We start from the raw sequence: 15,759 nt of genomic DNA, 5'->3' as shown, positions 1-15,759 counted from the left end.
GTGACTTGACTTGGCACATGTTCACGCATGTAGTTGAAACAAATCAACATAGCCTTCACGATATTTATGTTGATGGTGGATTATATCCTACTCATGCTTGCATCCAATTTTTATTAATTTTAATGCATGTACATGGCTGTTGTTGCTCTCTAGTTGGTCGCTTCCCAGTCTTTTGCTAGCCTTCACCTGTACTAAGCGAGAATACTGCTTGTGCATCCAAACTCCTTAAACCCCAAAGTTATTCCAGATGATTCCACTATACCTTACTATATGCGGTATCTACCTGCCGTTCCAAGTAAATTTGTATGTGCCAAACTCTAAACCTTCAAATAATCATCTTGTTTTGTATGCTCGAATAGCTCATGTATCAATTAGGGCTGCCTGTATCTTCCATGTTAGGCGGGTTATTCTCAAGAGGAGTGGACTCTGCTCCTCACTCATGAGAAAATGGCTGGTCACCGGGATGCCCAGTCCCATGCTTTATGCAAACTAAATAAAATAATTGCAAAACAAAACTCCCCCTAGGACCTGATGTATGTTGGAGGCACTCATTGTTTCGAGCAAGCCATGGATTGATGTTTGTTGGTGAGGGGGAGTATAAACTTTACCATTCTGTTTGGGAACCGCCTATAATGTATGTAGCATGGAAGATATTGCCATCTCTTGGTTGTTATGTTGACAATGAAAGTATACCGCTCAAAATATTATTCACCTCTATTTCAAAACCGAGCTCTGGCACCTCTACAAATCCCTGCTTCCCTCTGCGAAGGGCCTATCTATTTACTTTTATGCTGAGTCATCATCCTCTTATTAAAAGCACTAGTTGGAGATCACCGCTGTCATTTGCATTCATTATTGTTAGTTTACATTGGGTGTGATTATGATTGGATCTCTTTTACCATGAATTACAATGTCTAGTCAGTCCTTGGTCTTTAAAGGTGCTCTAAATTTATGTTTTGCGGTCTCAGAAAGGGCTAGCGAGATACCATCTTGTTAGATCATATTATGATTGTTTTGAGGAAGTGTTGTCATCCGAGATTTATTATTATGGCTTGCTAGTTGATTATGCTATTGATATGGGTAATCATGAGACCTGAGAATTATTGCAAATATGGTCAGTTATAATCTTTGCTGAAAACTTGAATGCTAGCTTGACATATTTATAACAACAAGAGCAAACAGAGTTTGTAAAAGTTTTTCTTTATTTCTTTCAGTTTGTCAACTGAATTGCTTGAGGACAAGCAAGGGTTTAAGCTTGGGGGAGTTGATACGTCTCCGTTGTATCTACTTTTCCAAACACTTTTGCCCTTGTTTTGGACTCTAACTTGTAGGATTTGAATGGAACTAACCCGGACTGATGCTGTTTTCAGCAGAATTGCCATGATGTTGTTTTATGTGCAGAAAACAAAAGTTCTCGGAATGACCTGAAACTCCACGGAATATCTTACAATAAATAATAAAAAATCCTCGGCAAAGATGAAGACCAGGGGGCCCACACCCTTGCCACGAGGGTGGGGGCCCCCCCCTAGGGTGCACCCCCTACCTCGTGGGCCCCCTAGAGACCTCCCGACTCCAACTCCAACTCTATATAATTGCTTTTGGGGGAGAAAAAAATAGGAGAGAAGAAATCATCATGTTTTACGATACGGAGCCGCTGCCAAGCCCTAAAACCTCTCTGGAGGGCTGATCTGGAGTCCGTTTGGGGCTTCGGAGAGGGGGATTCGTCGCAGTCGTCATCATCAACCATCCTCCATCACCAATTTCATGATGCTCACCGTTGTGCGTGAGTAATTCCATCGTAGGCTTGCTGGACAATGATGGATTGGATGAGATTTATCATGTAATCGAGTTAGTTTTGTTAGGGTTTGATCCCTAGTATCCACTATGTTCTGAGATTGATGTTGCTATGACTTTGCTATGCTTACTGCTTGTCACTAGGGCCCGAGTGCCATGATTTCAGATCTGAACCTATTATGTTTTCATCAATATATGAGAGTTCTTGATCCTATGTTGCAAGTCTATAGTCACCTATTATGTGTTATGATCCGTTAACCCCGAAGTGACAATAATCGGGATACTTACCGGTGATGACCGTAGTTTGAGGAGTTCATGTATTCACTATGTGCTAATGCTTTGTTCCAGTTCTCTATTAAAAGGAGGCCTTAATATCCCTTAGTTTCCATTAGGACCCCGCTGCCACGGGAGGGTAGGACAACAGATGTCATGCAAGTTCTTTTCCATAAGCACGTATGACTATATTCGGAATACATGCCTACATTACATTGATGAATTGGAGCTAGTTCTGTGTCACCCTATGTTATGATCGTTACATGATGAACCGCATCCGGCATAATTACCCATCATTGATCCGATGCCTACGAGCTTTCCATATACTGGTTTACGCTTATTTACATTCTCGTTGCTATTGTTACAATCATTACAAAATACCAAAAACATTAGTTTGCTTTCGTTACTCTTTTGTTACCGTTACCATCACTATCATATTACTTTGCTACTAAACACTTTGCTGCAGATACTAAGTTTCCAGGTGTGGTTGAATTGACAACTCAGCTGCTAGTACTTGAGAATATTCTTTGGCTCCCCTTGTGTTGAATCAATAAATTTGGGTTGAATACTCTACCCTCGAAAGCTGTTGCGATCCCCTATACTTGTGGGTTATCAATAATTCAAATTTGAACTACATGCACATTATCCAGTGCATATAAACTGGTTGAAAAATCAAATATGTGTCCTTGGGTGCATACTTAGGTCCCATGCAATAAATGGGAATGAATTTCAAACACCCTGCCACCGTCACTCGTCCGCAAACATTGAGATACCATGTTTTTAAATTCTAGTAAATCCAAAACTCGTCTGAAAATCATGAAACTTGGCATGCTATCATGGAGCGGCATTAATATGTCGTGGTAATTTTTTTGTCCCATTTGGGGCAGGTTTGGGTATAAGCTTCTCACAAATCAGAGCTTCTCACAACAAGCGTGATGGTTTCGGCAGGGAACGTGCCACCTTTGGGGACGAAACGATATCTATTGCCTCTTATTGCTTTCCAAAATTTTCGAGTGTCAACATAGAACAACAAGAGTGCTATGTTCAATTTTGGAATTTTTTGGGGTTCGTTTGGACATTTTTATACGTTAACTAGGTTTTCCAGGCATTTTATGTGCACAATTCAAATTTGAACTACATGCACATTCTCTAGTGCATATAAACTGGTCAAAAAATCAAATATGTGTCCTTGTGTGCATGCTTAGGTCCCATGCAAGAAATGGGAATGAATTTCAAACACCCTGCCACCGTCACTCGGCCGCAAACAATGAGATACTTGGTTTTTAAATTCTAGTAAATCCAAAATTCGTCTGAAATTCATGAAACTTGGCACGCTATCATGGAGCGGCTGCCGTGGTAAAAATTTTGTCAGCTCCCCAGGTTTAATTTGGTTTCCCCAGTTTAATTTGGTTTTTAAATATAAAACACTCATCGCAAACGTTTTAGTTAGAACACCCATATGCAAACCGACAGCTTCCCTAGGAAGCCAAGGGAGAATGTGCCGAGCAGGATTTGTGCAACTCTTGATCGCAAACGTTTTAGATAGAACACCCACTGGTGTGCGTCGGTCCTAAACAAACGGTTTTTAACCCCTTTCCGCGACGGCATTTGGAACCGTCGCCAAGTGAGTGTGTGCGATAGGGTGTCCTTCCCACACGACCCAGAAATCGTCGGGGATAGGCCCTCCTAGGACCCAGGCTGGGGCCGTGTGCGATCGGGCGAGGCATCGAAACCCAATCATTTCCGTAGGTATGTACATCCCACACGGTAATCTGAGAAAATCATTTCCATAGGTATGTACATCCCACACAGTAATCCGAGAAGATCATTTCCGTTCGTATGTATATCACACACAGTCAATCAAAGAAATACGTTTCCGTTCTTATGTACATCCCACACAGTCAATCCAGGGAAAACGTTTCCGTTCGGATGTACATCCCACACGGTTTTATGTTTACACTCGTGTGTGAAAGGTGTAACTATCACACACGGTCTGCCTTGGCTAACCGTTTGCTTTTTTAACTACATCACACATGATTTGATGTAGAAAACTGTGTGGCATTGGGCTATCCATCACAAGAGCTTTTACTGCCAGAACCATTTGCAAAGTTCCATTACCGTCTGTTCTCTTTTTATTTTTGCCTGTAATTTATTATTCTAATTGGAAATTTTGAAATACGAAACATGCAATTCAAATTCTCAGCACAATGCACTACTGCAGGATGCTGCTAACGCGACACTACGATTAGAGACCCTTCGAGAAACTGTGTGTGATGCCATAATCGCAAACGGTGCTGTATGAAAACCGTCAGAAATGTGTAAAACGTTTGCGATGATGGATGCATCAAACACGGTTCAGGTTTTAGTTGCATGTGTGATGAAGGGCATACGGTTCAGTTCAATGAACTATTTGCGATGAGGAGGAACGAAAGAAACAGGTAGCCAGATGGAGTCGTGTGCGATACACAACATACGATTCACTCGGATGAACTGTTTGTGATTAGGAAACACAAAAGAAACGGTCAGCCAGATCAAGGGTGTGTGCGATATACAGCATGCGGTTCACTTGGATGAACTGTTTGTGTTGACACAAGAGAACAAAAATGGCTCAACTTAACAAGATGTGTGTGATACGCGGCAAACAGGTCTGTAATCAAAAATGTGTCTGAAGACTGATAAGAACACAGACGGTTGCTGCTAATAAGACGTGTGTGTTGTGCGATGGGATTGCATACAGAACAACAACACACACACACACACACACACTTTTATAAGGACATGCTTGCATAACCAAATTAAACATCCACTTACATAGGTAGCTACTACAACCATGGCATTTTCACACACCAAAGAAAACTATTACATGCATAATTACATAGGTGGCTACTACACACATGATATTTCCACACACACGAATAAAGTAAACTATATATTACATGCATGATTAACTAGCATAAACGATCATCTGATCATCATCTACTTGTTGTGATCCTTGCTCTTCTTGTGGCTCGATCCGGGCTCGTCGATTTGGGTAACGAGGCACTTCCTCATGTCAATGATCTGCCTGTGCATCTCGTAGCATGTGTACACGCTCTTGGCCATGAACCTGAGGTGAGGTTCATCCAGTTGCCGCATCCAGGCCTTGTGCCAGGATACGGGACTTGTTCTCTGGGCATCCTGCTTCATCTTTTTGTAGTAGGGGTCGATGATGGCTGAGGCGAGTTCGACCAGGGAGTCCTGCTTCGTGCTTCCCCAGACCCTGTAGTGGTCACCGATTTCGACAAGGTTCTTGTAGGCCAAGCCCGTAACACTGAGCGCTTTTACATCATCTTTGGTATCCACCATGGCGAACTTGTAGTCGGTGCTGTTGACAAACATGTTGAAACGGTCGCAAGGCCCTGTGGCCATGCAGTAGTGGTAGATGAGGACATGATGGCGCACGCACAACTGTGCGACAGCAACCTTCTGATCTATGCCGTGACGACCGGCGATGTACTGGAGGTCGATGTCGACCACCTTGTACTTGTCTCCAGCAAGCAACTGCTCAATGCTATTGATGTAGTCGTCCACCACGGCCGTGCCCATGGTGTACACCACCAAGAGATCCATCTACCTCGCGTGGGTCACCACTCTATGCTCGCCGAACTCCATTGGAGCGCCACCGAACATCCCCTCTCTATGTGTCATCGTGGGTGTGCTTGTTGTGTTGTGGGGCGCGATCGAAAGGTTGAAGACACAAAGGTTATAATGGCCACATGAATTAAAGGGGAAGCCGGACGGCCAGGAATATCGGCAGGCCCTGATGGCAGTTCTAATTTGCAGCGCGTAACTCCATCGTGCCGCACATAACTACATCGCGTGGCAACGCGCATGGCGCAACCGCATGCATATGGGCCCCCGACATGATCATGCGCACGCCCAACCGCTGGCAGAGCGCGTGCAGAGGGACGTGAGCAGAGCGCTCCGCGGTCGCCTCTAGGAAAATCTGTCCACAAGCCGAGCGCGCCAACGGACGTGATCGAGCATGCCATGGCACCTAACGGCGAGCACAGCGTGCTGCGGCACCTAATGGCGAGCAGAGCTTGCCGAGGGACACGAGCTTAGGATGGCACAATGATACATGGCAAATAAGACGAACTGTGCGAGCGATGTCGGAGACATCAAGCACGAATCATATTAGAGTTGCGTGTGTGATACGTGGCAGACAGTTGATCCATCGGAGCTGTTTGTGATGGAATAAGCCGAGTGTGTTGCTGGCAAACACTTGCTGGTGTATAACCTTAAATTTAACCAAAAAAGTGTTAATGCAGGTTACAATAATTGTGTAGCTGGAAACTATGTTCAAATACGACTCCAACGATATAATCATCGGTGAGCCCGTTCCCACGTAACCTAGCAGGTTCCCGCGCAAGCTTCCCGCACGACTCTGTGAAATCCCCCAAAATCCCAATGCTTACCGGCCTGCTATAAAAACCCTCACGGACGGCAAGTCCTGCGTCTCATTTTCCCCTCCCTCCCTGTAGCTTATCTCATCTGCTTCTTCCGCAATCGCCAATGGCACCGGTCCGTCGTTGTCGCTCAGCCACTCCGCCGTCATCAGAGGACAGCTCCAGCTGGGAGGCTACACTGCGGCGGCGGCGCAGTCCCCGACGTAGTGTAGTGCGCGTGACGTCCCTGTTGGATGTGCGCGAAACACCCACTACATGCTCCACTGCCGCTACCTGTCGGCAGCCATTGCCGTCCGCCATTGCCGGCCGCCGTTGCCGCCACACTGATGACCCACAAGTATAGGGTATCTATTGTAGTCCATTAGATAAGTAAGAGCGTCGAACCCAACAAGGAGCAAAAGGAAATGATAAGCAGTTTTCAGTAAGGTTTTCTCTGCAAGCACTGAAATTATTGGTAACAGATAGTTTTGTGATAAGGTAATTTGTAAAGGGTAACAAGTGATAAAAGTAAATAAGGTGCGGCAGGATGGCCCAATCCTTTTTGTAGCAAAGGACAAGCCTGGACAAACTCTTATATAAAGGAAAGCGCTCCCCAGGACACATGTGAATTATCGTCAAGCTAGTTTTCATCACGCTCATATGATTCGCATTCGGTACTTTGATAATTTGATATGTGGATGGACCGGTGCTTGGGTCGACGTTCACATGACACCACTAGAGGAGAGACAACATACATCTCATCAAAATATCAAACGAATACCAAATTCACATGACTACTTATAGCAAGATTTCTCCCATGTCCTCAGGAACAAACATAACTACTCACAAATCATACTCATGTTCATAATCAGAGGGGTATTAATATGCATAAAGGATCTGAACATATGATCTTCCACCGAATAAACCAACTAGCATCAACCACAAGGAGTAATCAACACTACTAGTAACCCACACGTACCAATCTGAGGTTTTGGGACAAAGATTGGATAGAAGAGATGAACTAGGGTTTGAGATGAGATGGTGCTGGTGAAGATGTTGATGGAGATTGAACCCCTCCCGATGAGAGGATCGATGGTGATGATTTCCCCCTCCCGGAGGGATGTTTCCCTGGCAGAACAGCTCCGCCGGAGCCCTAGATTGGTTCCGCCAAGGTTCTGCCTCGTGGCGGCGGAGTTTCGTCCCATGAGCTTGCTTATGATTTTTTCTCGGATGAAAGACTTCTTATAGCAGAAGATGGGCACCGGAGGCCTGCCAGGGGGCCCACGAGACAGGGGGGTGCGCCCAAGGGGGTAGGGCGCGCCCCCCACCCTCGTGGCCAGGGTGTGGCCCCCTCTGGTTAGTTCTTTCGCCAATATTTTATATATATTCCAAAACGCGCTCCCATGAAGTTTCTGGACTTTTGGAGTTGTGCAGAATAGGTCTCTAATATTTGCTCCTTTTCCAGCCCAGAATTCCAGCTGCCAGCATTCTCCCTCTTCATGTAAACCTTGTAAAATAAGAGAGAATAGGCATAAGTATTGTGACATTATGTGTAATAACAGCCCATAGTGCAATAAATATCGATATAAAGGCATGATGCAAAATGGACGTATCAACTCCTCCAAGCTTAGACCTCGCTTGTCCTCAAGAGGAAGCCGATATCGAAAAATATGTCCACATGTTTAGAGATAGAGGTGTCGATAAAATAAAATATGGACATGAGGGCATCATGATCATTCTTAGAACATCAACACACACATATATATATAGTCATATGATTTCTTATGCTAAAGTAAAAATTCATTCACAATTTCAAGTATGAATTAGAAACTTCATTGAAAACTAACAAACTATAATCTCAGCCATTGAAGAAATTGCAATTTATCATAACATCGGAAAGATTCAATATAAGAGCTTTTCAGCAAGTCCACATACTCAACTATCATTTAGTCTTTCACAATTGCTAACACTCATGCAATATTTATGGGTATGAAGTTTTAATCAACACAGAGAAAGATAGGGCCTTATAGTTTTGCCTCCCAACCTTTTACCTCAAGGGTAATGTCAACAATAATAGTTCATGAAAACTCACATCCAATTAGCTATATATATTAGGATCTTTCTAACACACAGTGCTTGCCAAAGCATAAAAGGTAAAAAGGAAAGGTGAAGATCACCATGACTCTTGTATGAAGTGTAAGACAAGAATAAAAGATAGGCCATTCGCAGAGGGAAGCAGAGTTGTCATGTGCTTTTATGGTTGGATGCACGAAATCTTAATGCGAAAGAACGTCAATTTATATTGCCACTTGTGATATGGACCTTTATTGTGCAGTCCATCGCTTTTATTTCTTCCACATCACAAGATCGTATAAAGCTTATTTTCTCCACACTAATAAATCATGCATATTTAGAGAGCAATTTTTATTGCTTGCAACAATGACAACTTACTTGAAGGATCTTACTCAATCCATAGGTAGATATGGTGGACTCTCATGGCAAAACTGGGTTTAATGTTATTTGGAAGCACAAGTAGTATCTCTACTTGGTGCAAAGAATTTGGCTAGCATGAGAGGGAAAGGCAAGCTGAAAATGTTGGATGATCCATGACAATATAATTTATTTCAGATGTAAGAAAACATAACCCATTACATTGTCTTCCTTGTCCACCATCAACTTTTTAGCATGTAATATTTTAATGAGTGCTCACAATCATAAAAGATGTCCAAGATAGTATATTTATATGTGAAAACCTCTCTTTCTTTATTACTTCCTATTAATTGCAACGATGACCAAAACTATGTCTGTCAACTCTCAACAACTTTTATTCATCATACTCTTTATATGTGAAGTCATTACTCTCCATAAGGTCCATATGATCTCTTTATTTCTTTTTATTCTTTCCCTTCTCTTTTATTTTTATTCCCTCAAGATCATATGAAGATAACCAAGCCCTTGACTCAAAACTAATCTTTATTATATATATAGCTCACATACTCGATTAGATAGAAGCATCATAAAGCAAAACTCAAAACTAGATCATACTAAAACTTTGTTCTACTAGATCAAGATATAACCAAAAGGATCGAACTAAGAAAAACGGTAAAGATAAAAGTGTGATGGTGATACGATACCGGGGCACTCCCCCAAGCTTGGCAGTTGCCAAGGGGGGTGCCCATACCCATGTGTTAATGTCTCCTTCCTCGGAGGTGGTGATGATGGAGTTGTTGATGATGTAGGCTTGTCATCCATCTTCCAAGGCATAGGCTCACCATCATAGAAGGATGATCGAGTCTCCGGGATCCTCGAATCTGCAGCCAAACACATCCTCTTGAATCTATATTCATACTCACAGTTTTGGTTTTGCAGGTCATAGATCTGGGCTTGGAGATGCTCGATTCTCTCGTGAAGCTTGAAGATGGTCTCCCCGATGTTCCTGGCATCTAGCTTGGTGTTGTTGGTCAACTCAGTGATCATTATGTGGATGGCGTCGAGTTCACGTTCCACCGTCTCCTGGCACTTGAAAACTTGTTGCTCCACTGCTTCAAGTCTTGTCTCCACGCTTCCGGTCCTCCTTGGTCCCTCAACATCGTGGATGTGCAGCAACCCCTCACGCATCTCAATGGTTTGAGGATCTTGCAGCACTTCTGCGAGGTAGGGGTTGATGACCTTCTTGAAGAACTTGTCCTTGGGGGTACTTGCAGACGTCATGGTGATCTAGATCTGTAAAAAAAACAGCTCGAAACAAAAAAAGGATATTTGCGTGGTACGGTGGTCAAAACCTCCAGGAGATTATATAATGAATTTTTACCGACCAAAAGAAGTATCGTGCAAGAAATCGGAGTCCGGAGAGCACATGAGGTGCCCACGAGGTAGGGGGCGCGCCCTCCACCCTCGTGGAAGCCTTGTGTCCTTCCTGGACTGCTTCTTATCTTCCTATTTTCTTAAATATTCCAAAACGGAGAAAAATTGCTATTAGAACTGTTTTGGAGCCGGTTTACTTACCGTAGCACATACCTCTTCCTTTTCGGAGTCTGAAACGTTCCGGAAAGTGTCCCTTGTGTATTCCTCCGGGGTTATAGTTTCAGTAACATTCGTTTCAACATTTATGGGATTACCTGAGATATAATGTTTGATTCTTTGACCGTTCACCACCCTCAGATTTGTGCCTTCGAAGTTGTTGATTTTTATGGCACCAGAACGATAGACCTCCTCGATGGCGTCAGGACCTTCCCATTTATAGAGGAGTTTCCCTGCAAAAATCTAAAACGAGAGTTGTATAAGAATACATAATCACCTACATTAAACTCATGTTTTTGTATCCTTTTGTCATGCCATCTTTTAACTTTTTCTTTAAACAGTTTGGCATTCTCATAGGCCTGGGTTCTCCATTCATCAAGTGAGCTAATGTCAAAAAGCCTCTTCTAACCGACAAGTTTGAAGTCATAGTTGAGCTCTTTAATGTCCCAATATGCCTTGTGTTCTAGTTTAACAGGTAAGTGACAAGCTTTTCCATAAACCATTTTATATTGAGACATACACATGGGATTTTTATATGCAGTTCTATAGGCCCGTAATGCATCATAAAATTTCTTAGACCAATTCTTTCTAGATCTATTAACAGTCTTTTGCAAAATTAATTTAAGCTCTCTATTACTTAATTCTACTTGACCACTAGACTGCGGGTGATACGGAGATGCAATTCTATGATTAACATCGTACTTAGCAAGCATTTTACGAAAAACACCATGAATAAAATGTGAACCACCATCAGTCATTAAGTATCTAGGGACACCAAACCTTGGAAAAATAACTTCTTTAAGCATCTTAATAGAGGTGTTATGATCAGCACTACTAGTTGGAATAACTTTTACCCACTTAGTAACGTAATCAACGACAACTAAAATATGTGCATACCCATTAGAGGAAGGAAACAGTCCCATATAATCAAAGCCCCAAACATCAAATGGTTCAATAACAAGTGAATAATTCATAGGCATTTCTTGACGTCTACAACATTATCAATTCTTTGACATTCGTCACAAGACAAGACAAACTTACGGGCATCCTTGAATAGAGTAGGCCAATAAAAACCGGATTGCAGTACCTTGGGTGCAGTTCTATCTCCAGCATGGTGTCCTCCATAAGCCTCAGAGTGACACTTGCGTAGGATCTATTCCTATTCATGCTCAGGTACACAACGTCTAATAACACCATCTACTCCTTCTTTATAAAGGTGTGGATCATCCCAAAAGTAATGTCTTAAATCATAGAAGAACTTTTTCTTTTGCTGGTATGTGAAACTAGGTGGTATAATTTAGCAACTATGTAATTAGCATAATCAGCATACCATGGAGGAGTACGAGAAGCATTTATGACAGCTGGTTGTTCATTAGGAAAGCTATCATCAATAGGTAGTGGGTCATTAAGAACATTCTCTAACCTTGACAAGTTGTCTGCAACGGGGTTCTGAGCTCCCTTTCTATAAATAATATGCAAATCAAATTCTTGTAGCAAGAGAGCCCATCTAATAAGTCTAGGTTTGGCATCTTTCTTTTCCATAAGATATTTAATAGCAGCATGATCAGTGTGAACAATTACTTTAGAATCAACAATATAAGGTCTGAACTTATCACAAGCAAATACAACTACTAAAAATTCTTTTTCAGTAGTAGCATAGTTTCTCTGGGCACTGTCTAGAGTTTTACTAGCATATTGCATAATATTTAATTTGTTATCAACTCTTTGTCCTAGAACAACACCTACAACATAATCACTAGCATCACACATAATTTCAAAGGGTAAATTCCAATCAGGAGGCTGAACAATAGGTGCAAAAATCAAGGCTTTATTAAGCATTTCAAATGCTTCTAAACAATCATCATCAAAGACAAAAGTAACATCTTTTTGTAAGAGATTAGTCAGAGGCCTAGAAATTTTAGAGAAGTCCTTAATGAACCTCCTATAAAAACCGGCATGACCAAGGAAACTTCTTATACCTTTAATGTCCTTAGGACACGACATCTTTTCAATAGCATCAACTTTAGCTTTATCAACTTCAATACATCTTTCAGAAATTTTATGCCCCAAGACAATACCTTCATTAACCATAAAGTGGCACTTCTCCCAATTCATGACAAGATTAGTTTCTTCACATCTGCAAAACTCGATCAAGGTTGCTTAAGCAATCATCAAAAGAAGTTCCATATACAGAAAAATCATCCATGAATACCTCAACAATCTTTTCACAAAAGTTAGAGAATATAGCAGTCATACATCTTTGAAAGGTAGCAGGTGCATTGCATAAAACAAAAGGCATACGTCTATAAGCAAAGGTACCGAAAGGGCAAGTGAAAGTTGTCTTTTCTTGATCCTATTTTGACACAAGTATTTGAGAAAAACCAGAATAACCATCTAGAAAGCAAAAATGTGTATGTTTGGATAATCTTTCCAGCATTTGATCAATAAAAGGTAAAGGGTAATGATCCTTTTTAGTAGCTTTATTTAATTTGCGGAAATCAATTACCATTCTATAACCTGTAACAATTCTTTGTGGGGTCAACAACAATTCTTCACTCCCTGGCAATGCAGCCAGAAAAGAGTCTTGATGACCCACAAGTATAGGGCATCTATTGTAGTCCTTTCGATAAGTAATAGTGTTGAACCCAACGAGGAGCAGAAGGAAATGATAAGAAGTTTCCAGTAAGGTATTCTCTGCAAGCACTGAAATTATCGGTAACAGATAGTTTTGTGATAAGGTAATTTGTAACGGGTAACAAGTGATAAAAGTAAATAAGGTGCAGCAAGATGGCCCAAACCTTTTTGTAGCAAAGGACAAGCCTGGACAAACTCTTATATAAAGGAAAGCTCTCCCGAGGACACATGGGAATTATTGTCAAGCTAGTTTTCATCACACTCATATGATTCACGTTCGGTACATTGGTAATTTGATATGTGGGTGGACCGGTGCTTGGGTGCTGCCCTTCCTGGGACAAGCATCCCACTTATGATTAACCCCTCTTGCAAGCATCTGCAACTACAAAAGAAGTAAGGTAAACCTAACCATAGCATGAAACATATGGATCCAAATCAGCCCCTTACGAAGCAACTCATAAACTGGGATTTAAACTTCTGTCACTCTAGCAACCCATCATCTACTTATTACTTACCAATGCCTTACCCTAGGCCCAAACAATGGTGAAGTGTCATGTAGTCGACGTTCACATGACACCACTAGAGGAGAGACAACATACAACTCATCAAAATATCGAACGAATACCAAATTCACATGGCTACTTATAGCAAGACTTCTCCCATGTCCTCAGGAACAAACGTAACTACTCACAAATCATATTCATGATCATAATCAGAGGGGTATTAATATGCATAAGGATCTGACATATGATCTTCCACCGAATAAACCAACTACCATCAACTACAAGGAGTAATCAACACTACTAGTAACCCACGGGTACTAATATGAGGTTTTGAGACAAAGATTGGATACAAGAGATGAACTAGGGTTTGAGATGAGATGGTGATGGTGAAGATGTTGATGGAGATCGACCCTCTCCCGATGAGGGGATCGATGGTGATGACGATGGTGATGATTTCCCCCTCCCGGAGGGATGTTTCCCCGGCACAGCAGCTCCTTCGGAGCCCCAGATTGGTTCCGCCAAGGTTCCGCCTCGTGGCGGCGGAGTTTCATCCTGTGAGCTTGCTTATGATTTTTTCTCGGAAAAAAGACTTAATATAGCAGAAGATGGGCACCGGACGTCTGCCAGGGGGCCCACGAGACAGGGGGCGCGCCCAGGGGGTAGGGCGCGCTCTCCACCCTCATGGCCAGGGTGTGGACCCCCTCTAGTTAATTCTTTCGCCAATATTTTTTATATATTCCAAAATGTGCTCCCGTGAAATTTTTGGACTTTTGGAGTTGTGCAGAATAGGTCTCTAATATTTCCTCCTTTTCCAGCCCAGAATATGAGCTGTCGGCATTCTTCCTTTTCATGTAAACCTTGTAAAATAAGAGAGAATAGGCATAAGTATTGTGACATTATGTGTAATAACAGCCCATAATGCAATAAATATTGATATAAAGGCATGATGCAAAATGGACGTATCACACACCACCGTCGAAAGCTAGGGCCATCTCCCGCTTCGCCGCTGCGCCCCGAAGGCGGGAGGTGGCCGTCGTGGCCGCCACTCCACTGCCGGCCACCATGGACATCACCCGCTCCGCCACCGCGGCCCGAAGGCGGGAGGTGGTGGTCGTGGCCGCCACCCGGTCGTCGGCCTCCATGGCCGCCAGCCCACCGTCGACCGCCGGGATCATCACCCGCTCCGCCACTGTCGCCCGAAGGAGAGGCGGAGGTGGAGGCCCGCACGTGCGTCAGCGACCTTGCACGCTACATCGAGTTCCTACGGGTAGAGGAGGAGCGCCTCATCGAGCATGCAAAGAGCCTTACCGTAGCCGTGGCCGCAGCACACGCCGACGCAGAGGCGAGGAATCAGGAGATCTACGAGTAGTCCGGCCGCTTCGAGAGGGATCGTCTGGAGCGGCAGCAGGCGTTCGAGCTGGCGAGCGTCGTTGAACGTGCAGCAGCGGTAGGCACCGTATTGCATTTGTCCGGCTCGTCGGTAGGCTCCTCCTCCTCTGCCTCTGCCTCTTATTGAGCGTGCTCGGCAGAGGAGAGGCTGCTGGAAGTAGCAAAAAGCCCCTCTGTGGTAGTATGTAGTAGTATTTAGGGGCTATTTTGTTCAGTTCATCTGACTATAGATGTGTGGTTAAACTGTACAACGTACTTAAAATTAGCTAGTATATATAGTTGAACTAGCTATTTCAGTACGTGGTTGGCAACAATTGGGGAATGATTTCTAGCTTAATTACTGAATTTTAGTTGCAAAAATTACATAGTGCTAATGATTTCTAACTGCATATTTTTACAAATCGCAGTGTTACAAGGATTGACAAATGGCAACGTTACTAGATCAACAAATGTAAATCTTTCTAGTTTGACAAATGGCAACATATCCAATATGACAGATGCAAATCTTACCAAATTGTTTGTACGTGGTTGTACATGGGTCATCCAGAACAACCGTTTGCGTTGAAGGGATGCACAAATCCTGCGTTGCTCTCACTTTGCATACAGGTGTTCTATCTAAATCGTTTGCGATCAAGAGCTCCAAAAATCCTACTCGGCACATTTTCTCTTGGCTTCCTGGGGAAGCTATCGGTTTGCATACGGGTGTTCTAACTAAAACG

Source organism: Triticum dicoccoides, chromosome 7A (genome assembly GCF_002162155.2).
Source record: "Triticum dicoccoides isolate Atlit2015 ecotype Zavitan chromosome 7A, WEW_v2.0, whole genome shotgun sequence".
Classification (NCBI taxonomy): Eukaryota; Viridiplantae; Streptophyta; class Magnoliopsida; order Poales; family Poaceae; genus Triticum; species Triticum dicoccoides.
Note: the sequence above shows the minus strand (reverse complement) of the source record.